The 15,684-nt window shown below is 43.9% G+C and overlaps 3 long non-coding RNA genes across 5 annotated transcripts in view; 1 reads left to right on the top strand and 2 right to left on the bottom strand.

The window, feature by feature from the left end:
• Positions 1 to 15,684, bottom strand: part of LOC106016502 (uncharacterized) — a 120,321-nt gene that overhangs the window by 14,182 nt on the left and 90,455 nt on the right. The gene's annotated exons all lie outside the window — the stretch shown is intronic.
• On the top strand, positions 268 to 9,886 carry LOC139999153 (uncharacterized). Its single transcript, XR_011804284.1, has 3 exons — positions 268 to 5,343; positions 9,442 to 9,623; positions 9,727 to 9,886. It is a non-coding gene; the product is annotated as an uncharacterized lncRNA (long non-coding RNA).
• On the bottom strand, positions 8,578 to 10,271 carry LOC110352358 (uncharacterized). The gene is made up of 2 exons (XR_002401227.3): positions 9,703 to 10,271; positions 8,578 to 9,437 (listed from the first exon to the last, which is right to left on the bottom strand). It is a non-coding gene; the product is annotated as an uncharacterized lncRNA (long non-coding RNA).

Below are 15,684 nucleotides of genomic sequence, written 5' to 3'. Positions count from 1 at the left end.
GCACAAAAATAGTGACTGTCTCATTTTATGATAACAATCAGGATGTGATCTCCCACGGAAGACTGCATGGAAGGAGTGGTTAACCGCAGGTACGCGCCCTAGGGAAGATGATGGTTCTCTGCCTCTGGATATACAGAAGCTTGCCAAGGCCCTGACCAGCACCACCCAACTGAGATCAGCCCTGCTTTGTGCAGGGGGTAGGACTGCATCGTCTGCAAGGGCCTTTCCAAACAACATAACTTTATAATTCTACATGGCCTCTTCACAAACAGAAATCAAAACAGTAACAGCAGCAAGGCAGGAGCAGTAGGAGTTCACCATGCTGTCCTCCTGCTGTACTGTGGCAGCTGTCTTGCACAGAAACTTCTTACAGTCTGGTTGAGCTGTCACCACACACGTCTCGCTGCACATACAAATGGCTCCCTGTCGAAACACTCTGGTTGTCTTTTGCCAAGCACTTGTTCATATACAGCATTCATCCTTGTAACAGCTCCAGAGTAACGTGGTTCTGCCATTCACACTCAAACAGAACCATAAACTCAGCTGCAAGGAAGGTAAGAACAATGAACGTGTTGCTGCAGGATCACTTCCTAACAACCAGCTCCCAATCCCAGGTCTGCCAGTCTGAGTATGCACGCTGATTCAGGATCAGAACAGGAAAATCTGATGCAGAAATAAAAGGTGACAAATTGACACTAGAAAGGAGAAGAATCAGAAGCATTAACAGAATCAAAGGGCTCTAACAAGCAGGCCGTGCCAGAATTTGTGATACAGGCAGGGATCTTGGGCTGACATTCATGCAAACTGCATCTATGATCTGCTCTCATTACCCTGCACTCCGGACTGTCCATCTCTTGTTGGGTTTTTGTTAGCAAAAATCTCGGCAGCACTCAGTATGCACAGAAGAGCAAAGCGCTACTACAAAACAGATGGCACAACTGAATATTAAGCAAGCTTGTATGAAGAGCACTGCTTTTCAGAAGAACCCAATTTACAATTAATAGCTCATAGACTGTAAAACTGACTAGCAAAATAAAATGCATCTCAGCTCAGTTATTATCAGGGGGATCTAAAGGAGAAAGCAGTCTGTAGATTATGCAGCTGGTGGAGTCTGCTGTCCTCTCCCAGCTGAGGCAAAGTCATGCACCCAACATTTCAGCTCTTAACGCGAGTCTGGAGTAAAAACTCTGTGCTCACCTCAATCCCAAGGCATTTTACTACTGCACCCTGCTATTGTGTGGAAATGAATTAAGCTAGATTTCAACCAATTAGTCTGCTATAACCAAAGCTTTCCATCCACAATATCACACTCCTTTAGGACTGATAAAAGGTAAAGACAGTCTTGAGGCTACACATCCTGAAGAACTAAGACTGCTTCCCTGAATGCAGAAGGAATCAAAAGGATATATATATATATATTTTTATTATTTTTTTTCCCCTCCACTGCCATCCTTTTCTAACGAGGAAATCTAGTTAGCCCTCTTCTTCTAGAGCTTCTGTCTTTACCCTTCTGCCTGCTGCTCTCATAGGCACACACACATATCCTACAACTCCTCCAAAGAAGAGATGAAGAAATCCTCTTGTCCACACATACCTACACTGTGGATGAGGAGAAATGCTTTCTCTGACACTGTAGTGAGGGACAGGTACTGTAGCAACAGCAGCAAACGAGATTTCAGTGCTTATTAGTATGTGAATACTGAAGGAGAAAGAATGGGATAGGACTAAATAGTATTTTCCTATATTTCTTAGCAGTCCTATATGGCTAAACCCCAAATTTAAGCAATAATACTGAGAACGTAGGAGATGAACTGCACGTCTCCCAGAGCACACCAGATTAAAACATATTCACAGACAACACGTTCATTACGGTCATGGTTATGGATTTAAACACAGCCCAAGTCACAAGTGATGGATGGTCCTTGGCATCTGGTGGCTGTCTGATAGCACATATCGAGTGAATTGTCATTCGCACTCCATGCCTCAAACTGGCAGGTACTGCAAGTATTTGGTGATCACCTCAAGCAGTCAGATGAAGGCGTAAGTAACCTTAAGGATTTGGTTTCAGAGGCAATAGTTTGAAGCAGAGCCCTGAGACTGGAGCAGAAAAATGAAGACTAGAAAGGCCTTTATTCAATGACTACAGATATTTAATTTCACCCCAGCAATGCCAGTCCTAGATTTCTCTAGAAATCAAGGTGTTCTGCAGGTGAAACAAAAAGTAAAATTATTAACATCAGAATAGTAAAAACTGATTTCTTACGTGGTTTTCATTTTTCTCTCTTTCTTCAAGGCTGCTCTCCTAACAAAACTTGAAATCTTTCCCACAGTTTAGATTGTCCTACTTCTCTCTTCATCACTGCCAATTTTCATTACATTTGACACCACAACCCAGAATCTAGCTTTGTTAAAATCTGTCAGCAGAATCTGAAGCTGTGAGTAGACAGGACATGCATAACACCACGAGGCTGGCTTTCTTCAGAAATCAGTCTTAAGGGTAACCAACATTAAGTGAGATAAAGCGAATTATGCCTGGACTAGAAAAGAGCAACCAAACAAGTACTTCTGAGAACTCTTTCTAGAAACTTGTAATTTGCATATGCAGGGGGGAAGCGTGACCCCCCCGCTTGCAACACTTGCTGTGGGTGCAGCACCCTCACTAAAGGGCACTTCATAATAAAACAGCAGTTGTTAAATAGAAGAGTTAATAAGCTATACGAGGAATTCATCACCCAGAAGGGGAAGGGGAGGTTTAAAAACTTACTGTCAAGCCTTTTCTATGCATTTCTTGCCTAAAACCACAGCGTATACATGTTTGGACTGATCCCAGCCCATGACAGGGGAGCCCACGTTCATGCACTTAAGTTCTTCAGCATTGCATTTCCAGCCACTGGAAGCACATTGACCTGAGTGGAAATCAAGAACAGGAACACTGAAATGAAACGAGACATCACGACAGAACCCCCAATTCCATTTGACTCCAGCTTTGAAATGTTTTGTCCTGCACCCAGCACCAAAGCGTACACATCCAGGACATGAATTTGGAACGCTGCAATCAAGACCAAAGGCACTCTCCCTCAGCTGGCTGAGGTTACCAGCCCTTCCTTGAACAGGACCAATAATCACAGGCAAGCCATGACCCAAGGGAGGCCCATTCAGAGCAATCCACCTATTTTACAGGAGGAGAATTAGGTAGGCGTGCGTCTTGAAACAGTCAACAACACAACAGGGGAGAAGTAACAGGCAGCCAGGAAGGAAGGCAGGCTGCTGGCCTTGCATCGAGCTCTCAGCACCTCGGGGTCACTTTGGTGTTGAAATTCAGAGGCCTGCATCTCTTAAACACTATACACCGAGAACATGGAGGCATCTACATCAAGCATGTAACAAATAGAGTCTCTCTTCTGAACTGCCATGTCACAAGCTTAAAACAGCCACCAAAACATCAGTGATAGAAAACCAACACACGTATGTGACCACATGGTTAGCATGGCTATAACCTGTCCTGCCCCTAAAGGAAACAGCTCGCCTTGCAAGGCTACCTGTTCAATATACCAAAACTGGGGTGAGGGAGAGAGTTGTTATGATGTGGGGTTGGCTTTCTTGGTTTATTTTTATGGCTCCCATTTCTACTTGCCACTATCTGGCTTTAGACAGTTTGTAGCTAAAGGAATGTAGCCAACAAAACAGAATTCCATGAAGCCAAATTAAAAGCCCCGCTTACAGATAAACCAATTCAATACAGGTTTGCTCTGCCTTCTCAAGTATGGTCAGATGTAAGAATCCATTTTATGTTACCATGAGTCCCTCTGGAAATATTAGATAACTTCACTAAACAATCAGTGGTTATTTAACTTATGGAAATCCAAGCGTTCAGAATGATGAGCTCTATTTCAGATCTGTGTTACAACAACAGCAAGACTTACAGAACTGTAAAGAATAATTCTTTAGCTTCACATACTTGTGTAATTATCTTAAAAATTGAAATGTCACCAATGATACAATACGGTCATAAGTAATTAACCACCTCATTAAAATCTAGAAATTAAAAGTAATTCATGTTCCAATAAAATTGTCCTTCACAGCTGGATCTCGGTAGTCCATGAACCTAAGCAACAACGGCAATGAAGGAAATTAAGAGACATCGAATACTTTTCAGGGGAGTTTGCAGTCTGAAGCAAATAGGAACAGCAGGATAGAACATGCCGTGATGATTAGTGTTCTGCTTAATTGATGTTGAGATGCCATCAGTGAGAGAAGGCAGGTGCCACTTTACTGGGGCACTTTTCAAACGCAGTTTTTAGAAGGAGGGAGCTAAGGAAGACAAAGAGCACAAAAGTTCCTGCATTACTGGAAAAATCTTTGCCTATTCAGACTATGCACAACTGAAACATTACAGCATAAAAATAACGAGAAAAGAAAGTTTGTGAAGTCCAAAACTTTACATGAAATAAGTCATATTTTTCTCCTGTTCAGCACTCTGTAGGATAATTATCAAATGAAGAAAAGCAGTAGCAGCTTATTGCATGGCATCAAAGCATTCCCCTATTTAGAGATCACAAGTTGCAGCCTATCAGGGAGAAATTAATGCATTTTAAAGTATTCTCAAGCTTTTCAACAAAACACTAGCAATTGAAACTTGTCATTCTGCAGTCACAGAGTAAAGACCTACACAGTCATTACCGACAGTTTCTGTGTGTTCAGAGACAATGATCTGCGACAGGTTAAGACAAATTGCTGCGATAAAAGCAACTGAAAAATATATTGTAGCACAATTCTGAGGTCTGGCATTGCAGGGAGCTCCCATATTTAAGTCAAAGTGCTAGAGAATGATTAATGTCAAAATTTACACGGGTCCTTAAATAAGATTTGTCATCATGAATTCTAAACCTGAGATTAATGGGAGAACTTAAGTTTAGTTGCAGTGTAATATTCTGTAGTTGAAAAAGGCTCCGTGTGTTGCATAAGGAATAGGTGTCAGTAGCAACGTGTGCACACTACTAGAGAAATCACATCGGGGCTGACAAACTGAGGTCACAATGGTACCAAGAACTCGCCACAGCTTCACTCCAGGTCTTAAAAGGAGTTAAGCACTTGCTTCAAGTTGGTCCCGAGTGAGCGTACCTGAGCACAAGCTCACCTCTACGCACTGACACAGGCAATGCTGATGTCAAGGGCCTTTAGCTGTGAGCACACATGATCGCCTGAAGAGGTGGCTTCCTGACCTGGGTTTTGCCAGAGGCCTCTGCTGACGGAGCACGGCAGGACTAGATGCAGCAGCCTTGACCTCGCCAACGTGCAGGGCTTTCACAGACCATCAGCTGCAGACAAGCTCTTTCCCTTCAGGTATGTCCTGTTAGGAAGGGCTGGCAGAAGATGTGCATCTGGCTTTTGCAGATGTTGTGCATTTGTTTCATGTCAACTTCCTCCAGAACGCCAGACTGACAGTCCCAGCTATCTCACACATTCCCCACCATCTTTGAAGGGAGAGGACAGGTAACTGACACACCATACTGACCCAGTTATTTGGTTATACATGATTATATTTTGGTTATAGCATATTATAACATATATATTATAACATATTTCAGTTATATTTCTATAGCTGTTATTTAGTTTTTTTTTGAAAGGGCAGTGCTGATCGTGTGTAATTTTATGACTACTACCCTGTGATATGGATTTTTTTTAAAGCAAATTCACTGGAAGAATCCTGTTTTTTTTTTTTTTTTATTATTTTTGAGGTTTTGTGGCAATTTCTACAGAACTGCATTAAGTATTCATTACATAACAGTAATACAACCATCTGCTCTGACTACCCAAAGGGGAATGAATTTTTGCATCCACCGAAAACCAGACACAAGGAGCCTGAAACCTCAGTGCCCATCTCAAAAGACCAAGTCCTCGTCACTCCACGCAGGCTATTTCACGAGCTGTTCGGAGACAAGCAGACAATGGATCGTTAATCTCTGATTACATTCCAAGACACATTTTAATGCAGCCTGCATGGTTACAGGAAGGCGTTGCAGCTGGCTCACTGTTCGCCCACCCACTGAAGCTGACTGAAGCTTTGGCTTGCTCCCTTGCCTTCCCCACCGACCAGCACAAGCCGAAAGCCAAAAGCACAGAGCCAGCCCCCAGCAGGCTTGTTCGGAGTGCAGAGAGCGGGGCTGCTCTTTGCTTCAGACTTGTCCCAGTTAGAACTGGATATTTCTCGAACTGCCAAACTGCTTCACTGAGTTTCTGTCTGCTCATTTTTAATCACCACCATAATTTCAATCTTCTCCAACTACTGTGAACAATGAATTAAGAAGAGCTACATAAGTCAGGGAAGACTTTATTATTACTTTTTTTTCCTGATTTGGAATGTCCTTAGCTTGCCATGCTGAGCAATGTTCTTTGGTCAGTAAATAATGCCACCTGCTGAGCCAAGGATACACCCAGAACGTCTGCATGCACCTAGGTATCACCAAAAGACCCTTCTTTTACTTTTCTGTTTTATTCTTTTTGCTTGAGCAGAATTTGCAGGAGCCTTGTTTTATTTCTAGGAACAGAGAATGCATGGACAACATATGGATTTGTATAACCACAACTGAACGAGCTCATTAACCCAGTTTTTATACTAGCACCCAGCACTGTAGGCCTGTACAAGCACAAAAGGCGTTGCACGCTACTGCCCACAGAAAGAAATCCCCAACTTGCTGGTGCTCTTCTCCCTTCGAGCTCCAGCGCTGTTCCAAACTCTTTGGGGCCAAAAAGCCCAGAAGGGAAGCGTCAGCACTTAAATGTTAAGACTTCTCAGGTGGCTGGTTCACCTTGTTATTTTAAAAAAGGTTGGGAGGAAGGGGGGGGTGAGAAGACTCACCATTTTATCCCCATCGTCATTTCACAGATTAAGAGGATTTAGCATCAGTTTCGCCCTGGAGATTGCCTGGACAAAGCAGGGTGACCCCCAGCAGGCTGCTCAGGACCATCTCCTGTTGGGTGTCGAGTATCTCCACTGATGGAGACTCCATAACCTCTCTGAGCAACCTGTGCCAGTGTTTTATCACCCTTACAGTAAAATAGTTCCTTTCTTCTTATGATTAAATGAAATTTCCTGTATTTCAATTTGTGCCCACTGAAGACCCATTTTGTCTGCCTTGATCAAGCCTCCCTTTTTAAATGACTTTTCTTTAAACTAAATATCCCTGGGGTCATTATCTGTAACAAAGGGGATGGAAAGAAGCTGCATTAAGATTTATGTATCCGCATCACACCAGCCTGCACAGCTCAGCGATCAAACAGGCTGCGCACCTTGAAAGCAGGCAGCCCTGAGAGTTTCTCTTACCCCTCAGCAGTCTTCAAGAGGTATTTGCTTCTAAAGGACATTGTCTCCCTAGCTGCTCTTGAGCAGTTCTGATCAATGTTGTTCCTTACTCAAGCCAGAGCCATTTATTATTTGTCCTAATGGCCAAAGAGATGTTTAATTTCATTATCTCTTTATGGGTTGCTTGGTGCAGAGATGAGTTAAGTGGATTACAAATGCCACCTGTTTTCCAGGGCAATTTTAGAAGCAGATTAAGAGGGAAAAGAAAATGCAGAAAGATACTGAAAATGACCCTATACATGTTGCTAAACTCGACATCAGGACTTCTCACATAGAAAAGTTTTGTAATGATTCAATTCTTCTGTCAATGCCAGGTATAAGCAGTGCTGGAGTATTAACCCTGCAGTTCTGTACTCAGCAAGAAAAGTGAGAGTAACATTTATTAGGCTGTCTTTCTAAAGACTCCAGCAAAGCTATGCTGATTCTGCAAGGAACAGGAAGTTCAGAAATGCAAGCTGAAACGATTACTGCATATACTAAGAATATAAACACATAAATTAAAAGCCAGCCACCCCAGATGTGTTAGTTACATGAACCAAACTCTAAGCATGGTATTTCTTTCTACTTTTCCAAAGGCACGACCCTCATTTTCTTCAATTTTCTCCCCATATGGAAGCTCATCTTGTTTTTATCTGTTCTTTTTCTATTGTTAATAGCTATAGACCAGCCATGGCAGCAGAGGAAAGAAGAAAAATAATTTTAAATGAACACTTCCATTTTGTTAGGTGGAGCCTCCCTCCCTGAAATGAGTTACAAAAGAAGAAAAGAAAGATCTGAGACTCATGATAAATTCACATTCCCAAGTAACACCAGGAAAATAATTTCTTATTTTACATTAGAAGTCATTGAGGTTCACCATGCTCACGAGGGCTATGAACTGCAAGGATTCAAGGGACAAAGGAACAAGGCCACGCACACACAGACGTCCCTCAAACGTCCTGCACGAGCTTCTCTGTAAGGCCTCAGATCTCCCCGCTCCCCACCAAGCTTTTCTTTATCACCATCTGCCTTTCCTCTACTAACTAATTTTTTATCCTGAAGATTATAGGGCTGTTCTACTTTTAAATAACAAAATGGACATTTCACAGTGGTTTAAAACATAGTAAGATTGTTTTTCCTTTGGGGGGAAAAAAAAGCAAAAAACAACAAATGCACTTTCAGCAACATTGCGAGAGAGGAAGGTACACAAGCAATAGGTTACACAGTCAGAGCTCTAAGGTGGGCAATCAATTTTTAATTCAAGTTTTTCTAATACTGAAACAGAAATAATATATTCCCCATATCATGCATGAACAGAGAAATCCAGACTTCTACAATATGCACAGGTTAAGTAACAGCTGCATAACTCTGCTGCTTCTAAATACACTCTTGATGTTTTCACACAAGAGGTGGGGTTGTTGATACAGTCTTCCATCCAGTTCAGTACACTTGGGATATAAACAAGACTGAAATCTGCCAAATTGGAGTACTGTAGTCTACTTTTCCCCGTAATTAATTTCTTCATCAAGTTCTTTTAAAAAAGGACACCCCACAATCCTGATGCCGTTCAGAAGTCATTTTAAAGCTCACTCTTCCCCCCTGATCCACAGCACCGCTCACGGAGACCCCTCCAGGTATCGGCCGCTGCTGTGCACGGCCTCGGTTACGGACAGAAGCCCTGGAACAGTCTGGCACTGAGTGTAACATTATGATAAGAAATTATTCCCAGATCTGAACCAGTTTGATGACCACAATTAAGAGCCAAGAGCACAGCGTGCAGCTCTCTGAGCAGCGGCAGGTCTCATCGCGATCCCACCTGTGATGAACCACATGGAGCAGCGCAGGCTCACTTCACACGCCATGGGGAGGGACAGGCGCCCCCAGGGGCAATCGAAACACTGTGCCAGAAGCCCGATGGGGTGTTCCTCTGTAGGATCCCACAGCTCCTCTTCTCTCCCAGCTGCTGGGGGACCAGAGCTCTCCACACGCTGGCAGCAGCCAGGGAAGACCTCACGGGGAGATGGGGGGCAGACAAAGATGGGTTCAGGCTTTTTTGGTTTGGTTTCTGTCTGGTTGGTTTTTCTATTTGTTTTCCCTAGACAAACGGATTTAAAATTAGAACGGAGCAAAGAGCTGAAAGCAATCTGTCAAGCAAGTGCCCAAAGCTTCTGAGAAAGAAGGCAGGCCTGGCCTCAGGCACATCTGAATGCAAGCACGCAGTCAGAGCGGAGCAAGTTCTCCTGGCAGGTCTTATGCCACATGCACCCAGCTCTACTGCGAGGTACAGAAACGCAGGGAACACTGCACCAGGCTGGTACACTGCCATCCCAGCTCAAGTGTCCCAGGAGGCAATTACTTACATTTAATGGCTGTTTGCTTTTCAGGCATGGCCAGGAGGCATGTGGAGATTCCCCCCAGGTTCACAACAGGGACAAGTGGCTGCCAAGGAATGGCCAACAGCAGCTCCCTGAAAACATCAGGAGGAACTCACAGCACTCACATTTCAGACTACAATCGCCCTGTAACACCGCTCGCTTGGCAAGGACAGGACAGAGTCTGTTCCCCCTACAGCCCAGGCAGCTTCTCCCCACAGGTCCCCAGCCCGCAGCTGGCTTCTGTTTGGGGAGAATGGGAATCGGAGCCGGTGCGCGCATCCCTGGCATGCCAAACTCCTGTCCTCCTAAGTACAAACCAGGTATTCACAGACAAGAGCCAGCCAAGCATCCAAATACCTATTGCTCAGGCAACTATAACCACAATTTATAAAGGCTTTTTCTGTTTGTTTTGCACTATCACAGAGTAGTAAAGCACATTGTTTTTTCTCTCTCTCCCTTTCATCGAAACCATTCCTCCCAAATGCACTTTCCAACTACAAGGCCATTCTTCTTGAAAGGGACAAAAAAATTCCCACAGAGAACCATAAGATCTATTTAAGCAATACTTTCAAAAGATACTAGCTTTTAAATTATCAGCTCAAAATTGTGGCATAAATAACATACAAACAATGGAAAACCATGTGTAGATCTTGCTGTTATGCAGGGAGTTGGAACAGAAAGTACACAACGAAACTACAGCACATCTCCCAGGATTTGATCTTTGTGGGTTTGACAAACACATTCACAAACAGTTAACGTGGAGCAAACAGCCTTCCCCACATGAAAAGTGTCTCCCCGTGAGTAAGGCATCCCAGTAAAGTTCTCAGGAGTCTAATGATGAAGGTAAATATTCCCCAGCATCGGTCTGTTCAGTTCTACGTGGTGATTTCCCAGGTCCCCTGCAGTCAGCAGCAGTTTTGCCGGTGACTTTGATGGAGCCAGGTACCACCTCTGGGCTTAGTGCTCGGAGACGAGCTCGCTCACCGCAGCACAACGCAGTCAGTACCCACCCAGAGGGGCAGCAGGAAACTCGCTCTGTAGCTCAGATGAACCTAGGCAATGATCATATTTTAAGCAATATGATTCATGCAGGAGTATCTGATTAGCTTCCCCATCCACTATTGGTTTTAGAATAAAAAGATGGCTCAATTATTCTAAAGGTGCAATTTTCCATTCCTCACAAATCCATAGTCCCACTGAGCACAAGGAAGGCAAGATTGGGTCCTTTGAATACTGTGGCATTGAGGTTAATGGGAGATTTAAATGCACAAGAAACGCAGGATCTGGTCATAAGAGTATTTGAAAGAGAATTATAATAGTCATAAAAATGAAAGGATATTTATTCAGAAATGCTTCAGTATCTCATAAGTTATTTCTTTTCCAGACTCTTTTCTCAGCTGGCTCACTGCAGCTCCTGCTCTCCTTAATCTTTCCTTTCTAATTCTTCTTTTAAATATTTATAAAAAATTTGCACAGATGGGAAAAAAGCTGAAGATCTGAAACAAAATTAATTTAATAAGGGAAGGACTAGAAGCCTATTATTGGTTTAGGCAGCCTCTTTTCATGCTGTATATTGTAACTAGGAATAATTAATTTGAAAGTCCTTGATCTTTGGGAGCTTTTTCATTAATATTATTATTAATAATAATAGCAATTCACATTCACTCTCTCCATTTCCCTTCCTGCCTTTAAGTACTTCAGTGCCTCCAGGCTGCCACAACACGGGCTGGATATAAAAGCTGCAGCTCTCTTAGATGTGCAACAAAGGGCTGCGGCGCAGGCAGGCGGCTGCAAGAGCCCTGCAAACAGTGAGATCAGGGCCAAGTCCACCCACACGCACCCGACGGCCGGGCTGGGGCAGCCCTGGCTTGTGGGGCAGGGCTGGAGCATGAGGACCTCGCGGCGGAGCGGGGCCTGGTGCTCCAGCACCTTTCTCATTTCGCATGCCTGTGCGACAGCCACAGCCTGATGCTGAGGGAAAGCACGGTGCTGCCGTGTGAACGCACACGGTGCCAGCACCTGCATCCCGCGTGTGGATCCCGTGTGTGGATCCCATGTGTGGATCCTGTGCTGCCAGCCCAGCCTCAGCAGATGGGGCCTGGAGCTGAGGACAGCAATTTGCCGTCAGGGGAAACCAACAGGTCTTGACTTCGGTCCCAGCAACCACACAAAACACTTGGCCATGCTCTAACAACATGCTCAATCCATGCAGGTTTTGGTGTTTTGTTGTTGTTTTGTGTTTTGTTGTTTTGTGCTCAGGGCAGCTCCAGAAATAAAAGCTGCAGCTCCTGACCCCAGGGATAACGCACTCTGCACCGCACAGCCTGCTTTCACCAACCAGGCTGAAGTCCCAGTGGGGCTGCCTCACAATGTCTCATCAACTACTTCATGCCACTGTGCCCTATTCGTGACTACGGCTTCTTGGTCTTTATTCCTGTCACATGAACAAACAGCTTTCTCTTACCTTCCTTTCCAATGGCCTTGTGGTCTTGTATATCCTACTCACGTAACTTCTAACATTGCCAGGACACAGCAAGGCTATTCTTCTCCCTCCAGAAGTTCACTACACCCGTTTGCACTTTCAAGGTTTTGGGATCTGTGCCTTTCTGGATGCCTGCCCCAGCAAACCAAAGCAAGATCCTGAGAGGCCCTCAGGTATCAGCAGTGACAGTAACACGGACTGGAGACAAACCTCACACCACGTGCAAAAACCCGCCCATGATTCAATTCATCCATGGGGTGTCACAGTCTCACACAGGGGTGGAAGCAGAGAAAACACAAGGCCTCAATTTCTCCTTGTGCTGAAGCCATGCCACGAGGGAGCCCCAGCGGCTGGCACCTCGGGCTGCCTGGCAGAGCCTGCAGCTGGGCTGGCACCTTGCTGCAGCCCCTGGATGTGTCCCAAAACAAAGCTGCCGACTGACATGGGGACTCCTCAGTGCCACACACGGGGGCTTTTAACTCCTCGTTTCTGTGGGACACGACCTGCCTGTGTGCCCAGTGAACACGCTCTCCCCGAGTTCCCTCAGAGCTGCTTTCTTCCCAACATTAAGGGAAGGAACAAGATCTACATGGCACTTCCAAGCTGGATTCCTTCAAGGAAAGAATTCCAGCCTGTTTGCCACACAATGGCTTTTTTTCCCCTTATTCATCTGCAAAATACATCCCATATCTAGAAAATACAAAAAGACCATACAGACAAATAATCCCCTGTTTTCAGTCTAAACCATTACATGTCAACACTCCTTAGGGAGACCACAAACCTCTGTTTTAAGTAAGGCCGCACTAACTGTTGCTTGAGAGAAGCTCGGTCTCAGCAGTTACCTTCCTAAATTGAAGGATCACAAGGCCAGCTTAGCCTCTTTCAAGTTAAGAAGTAATTTGTCCAGAGGCTGAAATTTAACTTACGGAATTATTTTGTACTAAATAGTACACTGCTACAAATGTAACCGAGTCTTGTAAGCTATGGAGGCACAATGCAGGACACATAGAACACCCTGGTGAATCAGGACAGCCCAGCTCTAACTAGATTTAGCCCAATTCTGAAGGCAGTATAAAACAGGGGTTGATCGTTCCCACAATTTCTGAATGCAGATATCAATACGTGTATTTGTTTTTGTTTGACTTTATTTTTTCTGATGTACAATTCCCAAACGAGATGAGACATCTCTAGCATTACAGCCTCAATTTGAATAGTGGAGACAAAGCAAGGCAAGTTGTTCTCCAACACACACATGCAGGCACACCTGTCTCAGAGGAGGTGGAGAAGACAAAGGTCTCCACCAAACGTTCACCAGGGGGAATTCTGAAAGGGGAACAAACAGCAACAAAACCACGGTTCGGAGCCAAGAAGACAGCTAAGTCAAGGCCAGGACTTCTTCTGTCTCCTGAGAGAGCACACAAACCTCTCAGCACAACATAAACACGGCATTCGCTTGGTCTACCTTTTGGTGCCTACATCAGTGCTAAAGCCCTGGCTAACCCCCTCGGAAGGAAATTACCAGCAGTTAATTGCACAAGTCCAAGCAAGCTGTTCGTGGCTTCTGTGAGTTGATGGAGAGAAGTAGTTACGTCCAGAGGGAAATTTACCACCTCTTAAGCAACGGGTCTAAAACACTCCAGGGACTCTGAAGGGGACCTCCTTACCTCCACTGCCTGTAGAAAAGCTCAATTCCCATTCGTGAAGTGGAGCTAAAAGCACTTCAGCATCTCACAGTGTTTTCAGGAAAAGCACAAAGTTGTACAGCAGCCAGGTAGTAACCGTAGAAGAGAAGGTAAGTATGCCCTAGACAGTTGATATGAGCTAGCTTTGCAGTGCTCAATTTGTTTGCCCTCCAGACAGCTGAAGCAAATAAGTAATGCACATGCACTCTTCACAGCGCTCTAAGCCTACCATCTACACTGACAAAAAAGAACTGAAAAAAAATAAGATCATAGAATACAGGACCTGGGAATAAACATCATGTTCCCCGAGTGCAGCTGAGGGCTAACAATGCATCTAAAGAGGGATCAAAACCCATGAAAAAGGCACCGCGCTGCCTGCTAATTCCCACCTTGGCCAACAGCCATGGGCACCTTGCTGCCCACTCTGCAGCTCCCACCCGCACACAGCAGGTCAGGGATTTCTGTCTGTTTCACGAGGAGCTTTGAGCCTTGTACATGGAAGTGTTAGGCACAGGAAGCAATTATTAAATGGAACCAAGCTGCTCTTTGCTTTATATTAACAGACATTCGTATTACAGGAATAATTTCAAAATAGATGTAACACTTCTTTGCAGGAACTCCCAACATTTTATCCAGATGACCCTGCTTGTTTTAATGCCAGTAATGTGTTTGATACCAGCCAGCATCGTCAAATTCATACTGCCAAAACACACACACTCCACCTCAGCACCTGTACAGAAGTAGAATTACTGTAAGAATTACTACTTCAGTAAGTTTTAATGGATCTTGGAAAAAAAAAAAAAAAAAAAACAAAAACAAAACACAGACACGTGGGTATTTACCCAAAACAAAATTTCACCTCAATTCTAAGCAATAATACAGGCAGGGGAGAAGAAAATTCTCAGGAAGTGTTTTTATGTAAGAGAACATGAACATTTAAAAATTGCCAGACAGCTGCAAAATGCATTTAAATAAAAGCAAAGGCATCGAACAGTTGCAACAAAGCCTTCCAGCTCTGCTTCGGAATGACGCTGTTTCAACATAGTTTCTAATTTCAACAATACTTTTTTCTTGTTTGTTTTGGTCACTTTATTATTGTTATTATGCCTTGAAGCAAGATTTTCTTCCAGAACAAATATTCTGTGGGTATTTTCTCAAGATGCAACCTTTAGACTTATTGATTATTCTCCCTTATAAATGTTTATGCTCTGACTCCCATCACGTTTTAATTCAGGTATTTTTGTCGAGTGCTAAACAATTTATTAAAAATAATAATAATCATGTACTGCATTTCATCACCCTGGTTTTATCCATAACAAATTAAGAGAAAAATATTGTAAAGCCCACTGTGCTTAACCTCTCTCTCTAATTAGGAACTAGATACTATCATCTTTTTCTTCTGAAGTCAAAGGAAAAAATACGTTCAGTGTTGAACACAACTCTCCACACCGATCCTTTCACTCAAGTTTTTCAAACTTTAATTAAATGAAAACAATTTGTAGAAAAGGTTGAGTGGGTGGTGTGCCATTTCATTTTCCCTGGTAAAGATAAACTCATAACAGAGCAGAGCTTAGCCAAGAAGAAAGGCAGAAGAAAGCCAGAGCCAGTTCCCTTCCTGCACCCAGCAAGAGCCACGAGGTGAAAACAACAACCTGCACTTAACTGACACTGAGCTGTCCCTTGGGGGCTGGATGCAGCTCACAGTTTAGCTTCAGACCACCACTGTGAAGTGGGGAAGATTACAAACCAGACGAAAAAGCTCCTGACTAGTGTAATCTTGCAGCCAGCTGTTAAAGCCGGCCA

Source organism: Anas platyrhynchos, chromosome 20, assembly GCF_047663525.1.
Source record: "Anas platyrhynchos isolate ZD024472 breed Pekin duck chromosome 20, IASCAAS_PekinDuck_T2T, whole genome shotgun sequence".
Classification (NCBI taxonomy): domain Eukaryota; kingdom Metazoa; phylum Chordata; class Aves; order Anseriformes; family Anatidae; genus Anas; species Anas platyrhynchos.
Note: the sequence above shows the minus strand (reverse complement) of the source record. Positions and strands in the feature narration are given on the sequence as shown.